This window comes from Trachypithecus francoisi, unplaced genomic scaffold (genome assembly GCF_009764315.1).
Source record: "Trachypithecus francoisi isolate TF-2019V2 unplaced genomic scaffold, Tfra_2.0 Lachesis_group18, whole genome shotgun sequence".
In the NCBI taxonomy this organism is placed as follows: Eukaryota; Metazoa; Chordata; class Mammalia; order Primates; family Cercopithecidae; genus Trachypithecus; species Trachypithecus francoisi.
In genome coordinates, this window is record NW_022681463.1 from 68953151 (window position 1) to 68968667 (window position 15517).

The 15517-nt window shown below is 41.0% G+C and overlaps 1 long non-coding RNA gene across 1 annotated transcript; it reads left to right on the forward strand.

The window, feature by feature from the left end:
• Positions 1 to 9: 9 nt before the first annotated feature.
• On the forward strand, positions 10 to 7125 carry LOC117063262. The gene is made up of 3 exons (XR_004428839.1): positions 10 to 426; positions 1227 to 1381; positions 6508 to 7125. It is a non-coding gene; the product is annotated as an uncharacterized LOC117063262 (long non-coding RNA).
• Positions 7126 to 15517: the final 8392 nt, after the last annotated feature.

A 15517-nucleotide genomic window follows, 5' to 3' on the forward strand; every position in this document is an offset into this window, starting at 1 on the left:
CGCGGCGTCACGTCCGCGAGGCTCCCGGGCCCGCCGGCGTTTGTGGGGAACTGGGGCGCCGGTCGGTGCGCGGGCTGAGACGCTAGATGGGGAGGGATAAACTGGGAAACCTGGCGTGGGTCCAGGAGCCTTCCCAGAGGCATCCGGCGCAGCCCGGACGTGTTTCTACCCGGAACCACCCCCTCCAAGCCGGGCTGCCCTTAACTGGGCTATACAAAGAGTCTGGCGGGTGACTGTGGGCCGTATCCCTATCCTGGAGTCCTGGGGTCTAACAGGGAAGACGCTCGGGCCCCGCAGGTAGTATCTGGCTAGTGCACCCTCGGCGGGCGCGCCCCTCGCCTTCTCTGGGCGGCGCCCGCCCTCTCATCCCGCTCAATCCGTTTTGCAAAGTCGGCCAAAACAAAAAGAAACTTGGAGCGCTAATAGGTGCTGAACTTTACCAGTCACTGGAAGATACAAAATGTTAGACAGTTGCTGGCCTTTTGGGGGATCGGGAAAGGATCCCCCAAACAGTTGCTGGTTAGGGAAAGGAAGGGAGGGAGCTGTGGGGAATGAACGGATAGTAGTGTAATAAAAGATCGTAGTGGTGTAAGAACGGGAAGCACCGTGGAAACGTCTAAGGAAGATTTTCAGGGGAGCGGTAGCTGTTGAATAGAAATTTGTCAGGCAGGCCTGACATTTACTATGTACCAGGAACTGTGCTGGTCACCTTACATAATTATCTTATTTAATCCCCAGAAACAGCCTTTTTTTTTTTTTTTTTTTTTAACTTTAAGTTCCAGGATACAAATGCAGAACGTGTAGGTTTGTTACATAGACATACGTATGCCATGGAGGTTTGCTGCACCTATCAACCCGTCATCTAGGTTTTAAGCCCCGCATGCATTTAGCTAAGAAACAGCCCTTTCAAATGGGTAGTACTAGCTAGTCTAGCTTGCAGATGAGGAAACAGGCTCAGAGGAGTTAATTAATTTGTCCAATACCAGGGCAGATGGGTAGCAGAGGATTTGAACTCAACTCTATTTGATTCAACTTGTCCATTACATTATGTTGATGAAGAAAACAGTGAGAGAGAAGGAGCATGTGCAAAGGCACAAAGACATCAGAAAAGAGCTTGCTGGGACTACCACCATCAAACATTAGCTTAAAGCTGTATCACTTCTATGTCTTGGTATTCATATCAATAGGTTATCTAGTTTGAGTACATATTTTCTTCTCTTTGGCAGACACTGTTATTGCTCACTCTGAACTCACCAACTGAGAAGGAATGAGATGGTTTGTGCTGTGAATAAAATACAGTTGTGCTCTGATGTAAATCCACTCCTCCTGGAGTACCTGAGCAAGGTCTAAGGCAGGAAGAACCTTCAAGCAGGTCATGGCTGTAAGCCTCCTGAGTTTATCCCAGCAACTTGTATAAGGGATTATCTTTTTGTCTGCGTATCATGACATGTGTGAGGATGTGTAAAGGTTTGGCAAGCACTGGCCTACTCAACAGCCAATCCTACCTAACTTCAGAAATCTTTCTTGGAGGGCAAATGTCAGGAGGTAGGGCCCAGGCCCAGGTCCAACTACAAAGAAGGAATACAATTAAAGTGCTACTTCCATTCACCTCACCCTAGATTAGTTTAGGCAAGAGCTCAGGATGCAGTTTAGACATTTGAAAGATAAGGAGTAGTCTGCTAGGAGCCTGATAAATTGAAATACAGGGGTGGCACAGTTCTAAATATTATTAAATAATAATATTAAATATTACTGAGGATGTGACACTTCCAATTGCTGCAGCCATTGTAACGTGAGACAAGCCAACCTACAGAGAAGGTAGAAATGCTGAGATTGTTGCAGGAGGAATTTCAAAAGAATCTGGATCCTTAGTGTTATAAATGAGCCTCTTGATTGGGCCAGCCCTGGAGCTGAGCTAAGCTGAGATGAGGTTTTTACTTGTTTGCAACAGAAAGCATCATGACTGATAATGTTTCTCCTGTGTGTGCCTTCAGGATAGAGACCAAATCTTGGGTATCCTCGTTGCCTTAGTACCTAGCCCAGTGTTACGCATACAATAAATGCTTGCTTACTAAAAGTAGGGACAGCAGGAAAGCGAGGGAAAGTTCTAGGAACTGAAGTAAACTCTCTTCATATGTAGATATCACTTGCTTTATTTAAAACCAGTTTATTTATTACCGTAGTACAAGTATGATAAAGAGATTTCTCAATTTACAAAAGAATGTATATTTGATCATGGATTAATTTAACTATGTTCACTAGTATGTAAAATATATTTCCCTGCAGCCATAAAAAGGAATGAGATCATGTCCTTTGCAGGAACATGGATGGAGCCAGAAGCCTTTATCCTCAGCAAACTGACACAGGAACAGAAAACCAAACGCGGCATGTTCTCACTTATAAGTGGGAGCTAAACAATGAGAACACGTGGACATGAAGAGGGGAACAACACACACTGGGGATTACTTGAGGGTGTAGGGTGAGAGAAGAGAGAAGATCAAAAAACTATCTATCAGGTACTACACTTGTTACTGGGGTGGTGAAAAAATCTGTATACACCAAACCCCAGAGACACGCAGTTTACGTGTATAACAAACTTGCACATGTATCCCTAAACCTAAAATAATAGTTTTTAAAAGTGTGGTGTATATATCGTAATATATACACATAAATAGATACATATATATACACACACATACATACCATAAAATAGACCCAGGAAGGGGAACAACACACACTGGGGCCTGTAGGGCGGAGGGTCAGGAGAGCGAGAGGGTCAGGAGAGCTAATGGATGCTGGGCTTAATACCATGGTGATGGGTTGATCTGTGTAGCAAACCACCATGGCACACATTTACCTGTGTAACAAACCTGCACATCCTACACATATACCCGGGAGCTTAAAATAAAAGTTGAAGGAAAAAAATAATAAAATATATTTTTCATCTACACAACTCAGAAGCAATTGAGTTCACCATCAAAATCTTTACAGTTTTCTGTTGCACTACCAAAGAAATATTAGAATTTTGGCAGAGTCTAGACCGGGCACGGTGGCTCACGCCTGTAATCCCAGCACTTTGAGAGGCCAAGGCGGGTGGATCACCTGAGGTCAGAAGTTTGAGACCAGCCTGGCCAACATGGTGAAACCACATCTATACTAAAAATACAAAATTAGCTGGGTGTGGTGGCGGGTGCCTGTAATCCCAGCTACTCTGAAGGCTGAGGCAGGAGAATCGCTTGAACCCAGGAGGCAGAGGTTGCAGTGAGCTGAGATTGTGCCATTGTACTCTTGCCTGGGTGACAAGAGCAAGACCCTGTCTCAAAAAAAAAAAAAAAATGTTTCAGCAGAATCTTAAAAGAAGTTCCCCCTGAACTTGTTGAAATTCATAAATCTCTTCCAACCTGCTTGGTAATTTTAAGAAGATTGCTGTAAGACGCCTATAAAATATATATATATTTCTTAGAGTTTCTATCTAGAGAGGGAACTGTCTTCAGCTTGAGACCCCTTCAGTGATATTAAAATTTGGGGAAGGATCTAAAAAGTCTTCATCAGTCTAAAAAGTCTTCCTTCAAAGTTTTTATACCCCCAAGCTACCACACTATTTCCATTTCTTAACCACTTAGCTCCTTAGAAGGGTAGTCCCCATTGGTTGTCTCTGCTTCCCCAATGTCTCAGCCTGCTGGTCCCTGGCTTGCTTTCACTACCACCAAGAGCACCCTACTGAAATCACTCTTTCAAATGTCGCTGATGATAATTGTCAATCCCATGGCTTCTTTTGGTCCTCAACCTACCTGACCTTTCTTGCAGTCAATATAGCTAACCACTTCCTCTTAAAAATTCCCTAGTCTTCCACAAATCTGTGGTCTCCTTGTTCTCCTCCCTTGTTACTTCATAAATTCCTTCACTAGTTCTCTTTCTGCCAGTCCCTTCAATGTAAGTGTTCCCTAGAGTAATGCTACTCAAAGTGTGGTTCTTGGACCAGTGTCAGTCTGCAAACTGTTTGTGTTTAGTCCACAAGGAAATAAGTACAGAAATTAAAAGGATAAGTGCTTAGCAGTGTTTATATCGATTTGACATTTCAGGACTATCCAGGTGCATGATCATTGGACATTGCTTGTTAAACAGTTCAGGTATTCTTCAACATGGTTCTTGAGTTGTAGGTGGCATAGTTGTGTCCCTGTCATGTGCAATAGTACGACATTACAATGAGTAAAATTTCAAAGTTTGTCACCTGCAACCCAAGAGTAAAAATCTATGAAAATGTAAATATTTATTTACTTATATAACTTGTTGTTTTTACAATCATTTTCATTTTTAATCAAGCCTATTTTTTGGAAATTCTTACCTAAACTAGGGAAGTAAAAATTTGTGTCATTTGTTTTCACCCTAAATTATAGATGGCAAAACAAGCCTTACTGTCCAATTTTGCCAGTACAAGACACACATCATATGTTAGTAATCATAGTAGTAAACTAAATAATGATCAGAGAAGTAATTCCAAAGAATTAAACAACTAGGAGTTTGTACTAATTTTACTCAGAAGTATAATCCCCTGTTATTGAGTTTTTAGCCATAACTCATAGTGAAGTGCTAAAATCATTACAGACTAATGAAACAATAAAGCCATCAAACTTAGAGGACATTTATATACAAAATATTTTAAAAACTAATTATAAATTTGATAAAATATCTGAGTATTTTCTATCAAAATAAGCTCCACATGCAAGAAATTCATGGATCCAAAATCCATTTATTTCATTGAAAGATAATTGGAGTGACAGTTTTTGAAACTGGCTACTGATGAAAGATTGAAGATGAATTTTGAAAATAACGCATTGTTTCCATCATTAAAGATAAAAGTTAAAAGTGATTATCCTGCTTTTGTTAAATTGCTTTAACTCTTCTTCCATTCCCTTCAACATACTTCTGAGAGACTAGTTTTTATACTACTAGTGTTGTTAAAATAAAATATAAAAACAATTTAGATATACATCATGTCCTGCAAGTAGCATGTCACCAATTCAACCTAGATTAGATAATTTAACAAGCAAAGAGCCCACTCATTTGTCACATTAAAACTTCAAATATTAACATTAATGCTGGTTGTTTAGTGGGAAATTGCTACTTCTCTCCCAACTTTTTGTTAGTTGTTATGGCTGTGAAGTGATAAGTATTAGGAGGATAATGGCAATTCTCTTTATTAATGATCTATCGGGACACTTTCAATAAACAATGTACATTTTGTAATTTTTTTCTTTCATTTATGTTTGTTCTGATTATTTTTATTGAAATGTAATTCTATTTTTGTTTAATATAAAAAAGTGAGCTTGTACAATATTTGATGTGCCTCTGTTTTCGTTATAATTTTTTGCAATTTGTTTCTATTTTACATTCCAAAGTGTTAATATCAGTTCATGACAAAAGGGTAATGAAAAAGAATGAAAAGTTCTTTCATAGATAGTGTGGGAAACACTGGTCTTCAAGCATCTTCAGTTCTCCTCTCTTCTTACTCTATTTCAATCCCATGACTTAAATAACTTCCCATATGTGCATGTTAGAGTCTTTCAGGTTTCAAGGAATAGAGACCTGTTCAGTGTATCTGAATTATTCAGGGTTAATAATAAGGTTTGGGGGGAAAAAGTGAAGAAAACAAAAAAGAATCCCTGCTGCTCCACTCATTTATCTTTTCATCCCCCAGCAGCAGGCTCCCCTCCTTCCCGCCGTTGTGAATATCATCATCTTCATCTTTTTATGCTCTACTACTTCTTCTACACTGGCCTTCTCTCCATGCCACCAAACCACACTCCTCAGTGCAGAGAATACGATTGATTCTTCTAGTACACCAATTTCCATGAGCAGGACCAATTACATAATTTGCAGGGTCCAGAGGGAAAAAAAAATGCAGAACTCCTCATTCAAAAATTATTAAGAATTTCAAGATGGTGACAACAGAGCCTTAAACCAACCACAGAGTCTTTCTAACATGGAGAACTATGTGACTACACAGGCTGCATGTCCACGAAGCCAGTCTGTGAAGGTAGGTCTATATCTGTTCTCCTAACCAGTGGGGCTGCATGCCTAACATGTGCCCGGCACATAGTAGACATTTGACAAATACTTTTCCAATGAATGACTCTAACAACCTCATTTTAACTTAATTACCTCTGTAAAGACCCTATCTCCAAATGCAGTTTCATTCTGAGGTACTGGGAGTTAAGACTTCAAAATATAAATTTGAGGGAAACAGTTCAGCCCATGATACCTGGGACAAGAATGTTGGTGAGACTTTAAGCTCTCTTCTGATAAAGAGACTAGATATTTCTCAAAACAGATGGGGAAGGAGATTAAATATTCAAACAAATCTAGCCATCACAAAGGCTCTGGCTCATTTCTGGGGTGGTGGGGTGGGTAACAGAGGTGTAAAGATAACAGACAGACCTTTAAAAAAAAGAAAGTTAAAACATTTTCCATAATGTTTGTATTGAGCCAGTATTATTATGCCTTCAGTGCAGGCTCAACTCTCCCTGGCAGTGGCAAGGGCCAGGGTCAGTGACTGAAGCAACAAACTGCCAGATTACTATAGCTCAAGCCAATGCACAAAGCCACTGCACCAAGAGAGGAAAGTCTTCCATTTCCAAATGTGTTGATTTCTCCCCATCAAGGAAAACAGCTAAGGCAGTTTGTTGATATTTTCTTTGACCAAGTCATCAGGAGTCACATAGACATACAGCAGTTAAGAAGTGGCTGTGACTGAAGGCACATCTCATTCGTTTACAACCCTTGTAATCCCAACCTTTGTCTAATGCACAAACGCTTCCCTAGTTCTCTCTACCACCACCACTGCACCTCCAAGTGGGGACAACGAACTGTTTCATTTGCATATAGTTTTTCTCATCAAAGGTATCATTAACATGACACAGCCCCAAACCAAGGAAACCAGAAGTGGGGTTTGTGCTTGGTCTTACTGAGAGCTTTCCCTACTTGACCAGACCCCAGCATTGTTCTAGATTTGTCTCTTGTGGGCTACAGGAATACAAACATTTTGTTGTTTCCTCTTTTTTGTTTTCTTAATGACTTGATGAGCTACACATGTTTCTCTAAATGCACTGATTTAAATTCACACAATTTCTGCCAACTAAACTTAATGCATTTTCCTCCTCTTCTAATCAATAAAAGCCATCAGAATGTTCTGGGTGAAGATGAGTGGAAGGTAATAAATTACATACTGTGGGCCAGGTGTGGTGACTCACATCTGTAACCCCAGCACTTTAAGAGGCCAAGGCATGCAGATCGCTTGAGGCCAGGAGTTCGAGACCAGCCTGGCCAACATGGTGAAATCCTATCTCTACTAAAAATACAAAAATTACCCAGGCATGGTGGTGCACGCCTGTAGTCCCAGTCACTCAGGAGACTAAGGCAAGAGAATCGCTTGAACCCAGGAAGTGGAGGTTGCAGTGAGCTGAGATCACGCCACTGCACTCCAGCCTGGGCAACGGAGTGAGGCTCTGTCTCAAAAAAAAAAAAAAAAAAAAAAATTACATACTGTCGAGTATGGTCTAAAAACATAGAGAGAGACTATACTTCAACAGTATGACAGGATTATGTTAGCTGCTAATAACAGAATCCAAAATAACAATAGATTAAATAAAAGATTAGTATCCCAGGTAAAAGTCTAGAGGTAGGAATTCCAGGACTAAGTGAAGGTTCTCCTCAGTGAAGTCCTCAGGGGACACAGGCACCTTCAACTCATAACTCTATCATCCCTGGAGGGTGCTTAAGGGTCCAGGATGGCAGCCAAAAGTCATACCCACATTTTAAACAGCGGGGTGCGGGAAGGCATAAAGAAAAAGCCGGAGGCACACGCCTGTTTTCACTTAAGGAAAGTTCCTGGAAACTGCCACAATACATCTTCATTTACATCCCATTGATCAAAACGTGGACACAAAGACACACCTTACTATGGGGATACAGGGAAAAACATTTTTTTTTTTGAGAATCATGAATTCATTAACAGAATTCAGGGATCTCTTAATACAGAAGCAAGGGAGAACAGCTGTTGGGGGACCACCAGAAGTCTGTGCTCTAAAGAACAATGTAAATACCCCGTGGTAGACTGTAACACTGATGGCCTACAATGAATCACACCTACTGACATTCGTGCCTTTGTGCAGAGTTCCACATTGATGCCGGGCTTGGCCTTGTGACTTGTTTGACCAATAGGACCTCAGCAAGCACCTTGATAAGAGCATTAGGGCTTGCTGTCCTAAAATCCAGGTGCCACGTAAGAAGTGTGGGTTAGTCCCTATGAAGATGACAGACCACATGGAGAGAGAGTGTGAGCCCATACCCACCCACCTATCAGAGAAGATAAGCAGGAGAACCAGTGAATCATTATTGCTCTAGTCATTAATTTGGGGGCAGTTTGTTATACAGTGATAGATAAGTGGTACAGTACATAGACAAGTTTCTGCAGTTCATCGAGCATTAGCACTGAATAAGTATACAGCAGTGTTTGGAGCACTAAGGAGAGTATAAAATATTGCTTAAGGACGGGCGCAGTGGCTCAAGCCTGTAATCCCAGCACTTTGGGAAGCCGAGACAGGTGGATCACGAGGTCAGGAGATCGAGACCATCCTGGCTAACACGGTGAAACCCCGTCTCTACTAAAAAAAAAATACAAAAAACTAGCCGGGCAAGGTGGCGGGCGCCTGTGGTCCCAGCTACTCGGGAAGCTGAGGCAGGAGAATGGCGTAAACCCGGGAGGCGGAGCTTACAGTGAGCTGAGATCCGGCCACTGCACTCCAGCCTGGGCGACAGAGCAAGACTCCGTTTCAAAAAAAAAAAATATTGCTTAAAATTGTTTCCTTGGCCTCATGAAACAGAAATCAACTCTGATTAGCAAGCAAAAAATGAGAATTTATTGGAAGAACACTAAATGGAATTAAAGAAATGCTGAAAACCAAGATTCAAGAAGGGCAGTGTGTTAGACATTATCAAGCAGTGTATATGTCACCTATAAGCCAAACAGCTTGGCCTGACTCCAGGGTCATTGACCACTTATTTCCCCAACTGCCACCGTAGCAACCAACTGTATGGGCTTTGCCCAGAGACTACAGAAGCAACAGACTTTACATGGGCACATCCCGATAGTTCCCCTCCCTTTCCCCAAGCCACACACATCTCACCTCCCACCCCAAGAGGGCTGAGATAGTGCCTAACTGTTGGGCTTCTAACAAAGTGTAGCTGTAAGTGCAGTGGAGTTAATGTCCTTGGGGTAAATCTTTAATCAAAACAAGATGGGTTCAGCAGATAAACTCCTCTCCTTCCTCCACCCAGACAGATTGTCTTGAAACACAGTAGTCCATACTACCTCTCAAAATATGACCCTCGTGATACTGATCAATCAGCCAGGCTTGTTACCAAGAGGTAGCTAGTTTGGTAATACACTCTAGCATTCCATCCTGAGTGCAGACACTTAGGATGGAATGCTAGAGTTGGGTTACTTACTGACCATATGGCAATGAAGACCCATGGCACGGTGAGTGAGTAGTAATGAAGCCACACAGTGATGCCATGATTACAGAGGCTTCCCATCTGTGGCTAATTGGGATGCAGTGCAGATAAAAGGTGGGGCATTGGGATAGGTAGAAGCCATACTGTTTGAACAGTGTGGGGGCAATAACTGTAAGGACTATAGAGGGGCTTGATTCTGTTGATGGAATTGTATACCTTGTAAAATAAAATGATGCCTCAGGGCAGCCACCTCTCACCTTAAGTCACACCATGAAAGCCAGAGGGCCTCTACTGGCAATTTTTAGTAAGAGTGTGACTTCCTGTAGCCTAAAGCAAACCAAACTAAAAAAACAGCCACAGGAGCTGATTTTAAGGGCAGAAGGGTTGAAAAGGCAACCAAATGCATGGACTTTCAGGGTCTCCTAGCCCACATCCTGTTCTTGAAAGGAAAAAGAGTATTACTCTAAGACCTAGGATGGGGCATTTGGATAGATGAACCTGAGAATATCGAATCATCCAATTTACCCCTGAATCTGTAACGTACTGTAAAAGAATTTAACAACAAACTCTCAGGGGAGGGGGTGGTGGGAAAGGACATTTTAATATTTGCCAATTTCCGTAATGTAAACACTCCCACCTTGGTCAGTTTCAAGCTACCAATATAATGTCACCAAACACAGAATTAAAAAGAAATGCTCACAAATGGCTTCTGCAAGTTGGAATGTGCTCACTCCAGCCCACTAGTGCTCTGAACCCTCTGGCTGGCAGAAGCAGCACCTCAAACTTGAGGAGTCTTCTCTTGCTTATAAATTATGAAATGACTCCTTTTGATAGGTAGCTCCGCAAAACAACTTGTGGCCATTTGCTAGGTGAGAGCATGCACTGGAAGAAAGAGGAATATCAAATATTCAAGAACTGTTTGATACAAAGTCTGAGCTGACCCTGTTACCAATGTAATTCTCCAGTTAGAACGGGGACCAGTGGAGTTTGGGCTCAGTTCCAACTCACAGTGGATCTGATTGACCAATGAATGCATTTTATGGTTAAATCACTGAATGTATAATTAGGGTAGATAATCTTAGCTGGCAAAACCTTCACATTGGCTCTCTGGCCTGTGGATTAATAATCATTATGTAGGAGGACCAAGCAGAAGCCTTTGAAACTGCCACTGTCACCCCAAGTCAGGATAGTAAATCAGAAGCAAGACAGCATCCTAGGAAGAATTGCAAAGATTTACATCACTATCAAAGATTTAAAGAATGCAGGGCTGTAGTTTCCCTTATATTATCATTCAGTTCTCCTGTCTGACCCCTGCAAAAATGGGATCATGACAGATGACAGTAGACAACTATACTCTTAACCAGGTATTAGCCCCAAGAGGTGCTGCCATACAGCACGTGGTGTCTTCCCCTGAGCAAATCAACATAGACCTTGGTATACAGTTACTAACTTGGTAAATGTGCCTTTCTTGATTCCCATCAGTAGGAAGGATCAAAAGCAGTTACACAAAAGATAAGAGTACACAGTTCCTTTCCGGCCCAGGGCTATTTTAATTCTCCTGCTCTCTGTCCGGGAGTACAAAGTACAAAGGGGCAAACACTCTGGATCAATGGTCCTGAAACTCCCCAATTCTTTTATTTTTTCCAAACTGTTTTAGAGCAATACTTTTGGAAATAACTGAACTTGAACAGTATATATCTTGCTGCATGTGCAAATCACCATATGAGTTTGACAATAATCACAATGATCTATACTTTGTTCAATGAGATTAGTCTTCAGATCATGTGCTTGGAAGTCATAGCACTGGCAAATTGCTATAAAACTGTATGTAGAAATTTTATATAGATTTTCAATTTATGAATTTATCTTTCCACAGGCTGTAACCAAGTGTTCACCAGCCAACATCTGTCTGTAGACTACACTTTGAGTAGAACAGGCTAAGTGGTCAGTAAAATACATGTAACCCAAAGCATGGGAGATAAACTCCAAGATAACTGAGGGCTTGCCACATGGATGAAGTTGTTCAGATTCAATGCTCTGGGTAGGCTAGGAGCATCACCTTTAATGTAAACGACAATTTACTGCACTTCTTACCCCCTGCCACTAAGAAAGTGGCTTATCACTTAGTGGGCCTCCTTTGATTTTGAAGGCAGCATGTACTGTCTTTGGGAATACAGCTTCAACCCATTTATCAGGAGGCTTAGAAAATGTCCAGTCGCTAGTGGGTACTATAGGCAGAGACATCTCAGGATTAGCTCCAGGCTGTGGTGAAAGCTGCTACTTGAACTATATAATCCAGCAGATCCAGTAGTGTCAGAGGTATTTGCTGTAGATAAATGCTATCTGGTGTCCCCGGAAAGTCCCAATAGGAGGCACACCCCTGAGGTTCTGGAGCAAGACCATAACTTCTGCCAACAGAGAATTACTTTCTATTTGAACTGCAGGCAGCCTCTAGGAGCTGAGGGCGCCCTCCAGCTGACATCCAGAAAGAAATTGAAACCCTGGGTTGTGAAACCAGAAGGACGTGAATTCTGCCAACACATAACGTGAGTTTGAAAGCAGATCCTTCCCCAGTTGAACTGCCATCTGAAAATCCAGTTTGGGCTAACAACTTGATTGCAGCCTTTCAAAAAAGAATCAGCTAAGCTGTATCCAGACTCCTGACCCATAAAAACTGTGAGATAGTGTATGTGTGTTGCTTAAACTGTTTAGTTTGTGGCAATATTTAAGTTGTTGCTGTTAATTACATAGCAATAGATAAATATAAAATAGTACAACCACTCTGGAAAATAGTTTGACATTTTCTGATTACATTAAACATACACCAACCAAATGACCCAGCAATTCCACACCCTAGAGAAGTGGAAAACATAGGTCGCTCTCAAAGACTTATACCTATGTTATAAATACCTTGTTATTCATAATAACTTCATTTGTAATAGCTAAAAATCAGGAAAAAATGTCCATCAATATAAAAAAGGATAAAGAAATTGTCATATATTTATACAGTACAATGGATGCAACTCAGCTATAAAACAGAATGAACTTTTGATATACTCACAACATGAATGAATCTCAAAAACATTATGCTAAGCTAAGGAAGCTGGACACAAAATAGTATGAACTGTATGATTTCATTTATGTGAAACTTTGGTACAGGAAAACATAATTTATGGTGAAAGAAATTGGACCAGTGGATGCTCTGGGGATTGAAGACATTGACTTGGAAAGGGAATGGGTTAACTTCCTGCAGTGATGAACATGTTCTGTGTCTTGAGGTGTAAGTCACACAGGTATATGCATTCCTCAAAACTTTGGAAATTAAGATCTGTGTTTGTCATTATTTGTAAATTATACCTCGATTAAAAAAAAAAAAAATTAGAAAGCAAAGAACAAGGGAACTATCTGTTTGCTAAAGGATAGTAGCATGTCTCAGCCAAATTACCCCCAAGACACTTGCAAAAATAAAGAGACTATCTGATGCCCTGTGGAGTCTGAAAGAACATAAGGCTCTGGTAAAAAAAAAAAAAAAAAAAAAAAAAGACACCTCTGATTGGTTCTGCCCTTTCAGTTGATCTTTTTGCTTTGAGCTTCATTTACTCAATCCACCCAAATAAAATCATCCCTTCAATGAAAGCCATGAACTCCATATCCCATATTTAATCAATACGTAGTCAGAAAATAAGCTATACAAAGCCAAAGCTGTTCAAACAAGTTTCAGTGATAACTTGATCATCCTTACCATGTAGCTACTTCAAACATGATTTGCTTTTCACCAATGATAGATATTACTGAATTCAAAATAATATTTGTTGTGGTACTCTGCTAAGCAATGTACAGAGAATAACTAACCAAAAGACCTATGAGCTCAAAACTGTCAGGGACATCAAAAACGAGAAAAGTCTGAGACACCATCACAGTTTCAGGAGCTTAAGGAGAAAAGACGACTAAATGTAATGGGGTATCCTGGATGGAATCTTGGAACAGGAAAAGGATATTAGGTAAAAAGTAAGGAAATCTGAATAAAGTATGGACTTTAGCTAATAATAATGTTTCAGTGTTGGTTCCTTACTTGTAACAAGTGTACCATACCAACTTAAGATGTGCATAGCCAGGCGTGGTGGCTCATGCCTGTAATCCCAACACTTTGGGAGGCTGAGGCGGGTGGATCACGAGGTCAGGAGATCAAGACCATCCTGGCTAACATGGTGAAACCCTGTCTCTATTAAAAATACGAAAAAAAATTAGCCGGGCGTGGTGGCAGGCGCATGTAGTCCCAGCTACTCGGGAGGCTAAGGCAGGAGAATGGCGTGAACCTGGGAGGCGGAGCTTGCAGTGAGCGGAGATCGTGCCACTGCATTCCAGCCTGGGTGACAGAGCCAGACTCCATCTCAAAAAAAAAAAAAAGATGTGAATAATAGGAGAAACTATGTGTAGGGCCAGAGGTGGGAAGGTATGGGAACTGTACCATTTTATCTACTTCTCTGTTAATGAAAAACTGCTCACAGCTAGGTGAGAGGAATAAGTTCCAGTGTTCTATACCACTGTAGGATGACTATAATTAACAATACTATGGCCGGGCGCGGTGGCTCAAGCCTGTAATCCCAGCACTTTGGGAGGCCGAGGCGGGCGGATCACAAGGTCAGGAGATTGAGACCATCCTGGCTAACACGGTGAAACTCCGTCTCTACTAAAAAATACAAAAAACTAGCCGGGCGAGGTGGCGGGTGCCTGTAGTCCCAGCTACTTGGGAGGCTGAGGCAGGAGAATGGTGTGAACCCGGGAGGCGGAGCTTGCAGTGAGCTGAGATCCGGCCACTGCACTCCAGCTTGCGTGACAGAGCGAGACTCCGTCTCAAAAAAAAAAAAAAAAAAAAAAAAAACTATATTATACAGTTTCAAATAGCTAGAAGGAGGGTATTGGAAGTTCCCCACACAAAAAATGATAAATATTTGAGATGACAGATATGCTATTAATAATTATCCTGATCTGATCACTCTATATATATGGAAACATTGCTGTGTATCCATACATATGTACAATTATTATGTGTCAATTATAAAAAAGAAATGTGAAGTTCTTGTTACATCCACCACTCACAGGAAGATAATCATTACTCACGTTAGTGCTTTAGGTTGGACTTTGCTACGGCTTGAATATGGTTTGTCCACACCAAAACACAAACCATCAAACAAAAAAAAAAATTGCTCTAAAATTAAAATTTGTTTTTTTAAAAAACAAAACCTATGAGAGAAAGTTTTTATATAATTTATTAGGAAGATCCGGGAGACGAGCACTGCAAGGGTGCACTCTGGGAGATTTATCACATACAAAAGACAAAGAGAGGACAGGATGAAAATATGAGGTCAGAAGAAAAGACTCAACACCCCAGGAACAGAATCAGTGCTTTTTCCTCCAAATAGTTATTTTGAATGTAATCAGCATCAACCAGCCTCTCTTCTGCCAGCTCCTATTATTTCTATTTTATCCCCTGCCAATCTGGATGTGGGACAAGTGCAAGGTCCTCCAAAGAAATTACTGGTGTAAAAGTATAAATGGGAAACGTAGTTGTTTTTGATGATTTTGTAGGAAAAATGGAGAAGACATTTATGTTGAACATGGAGAACATATTTTAAAGCTCTTTATATTGGAGATTAGTAAGGATATTTGGATGATGGGGAAATTTGAATATGGACTGAATATTAGATATTGTGTTGTATCAAGTTTAGGTTTCTGAGTAGAATAATTATGTTGTGGTCATGTAAGACTAATGGCCTCGGCCGGGCGCGGTGGCTCAAGCCTGTAATCCCAGCACTTTGGGAGGCCGAGACGGGTGGATCACAAGGTCAGGAGATCGAGACCATCCTGGCTAACACGGTGAAACCCCGTCTCTACTAAAAAAAAAAAAAAAAATACAAAAAAAAAAAAGACTAATGGCCTTGTTCTTAGGAGACACATGCTGAAGTATTTGGTGGTGAAGTGTCATGATGTTTACAACCAATTC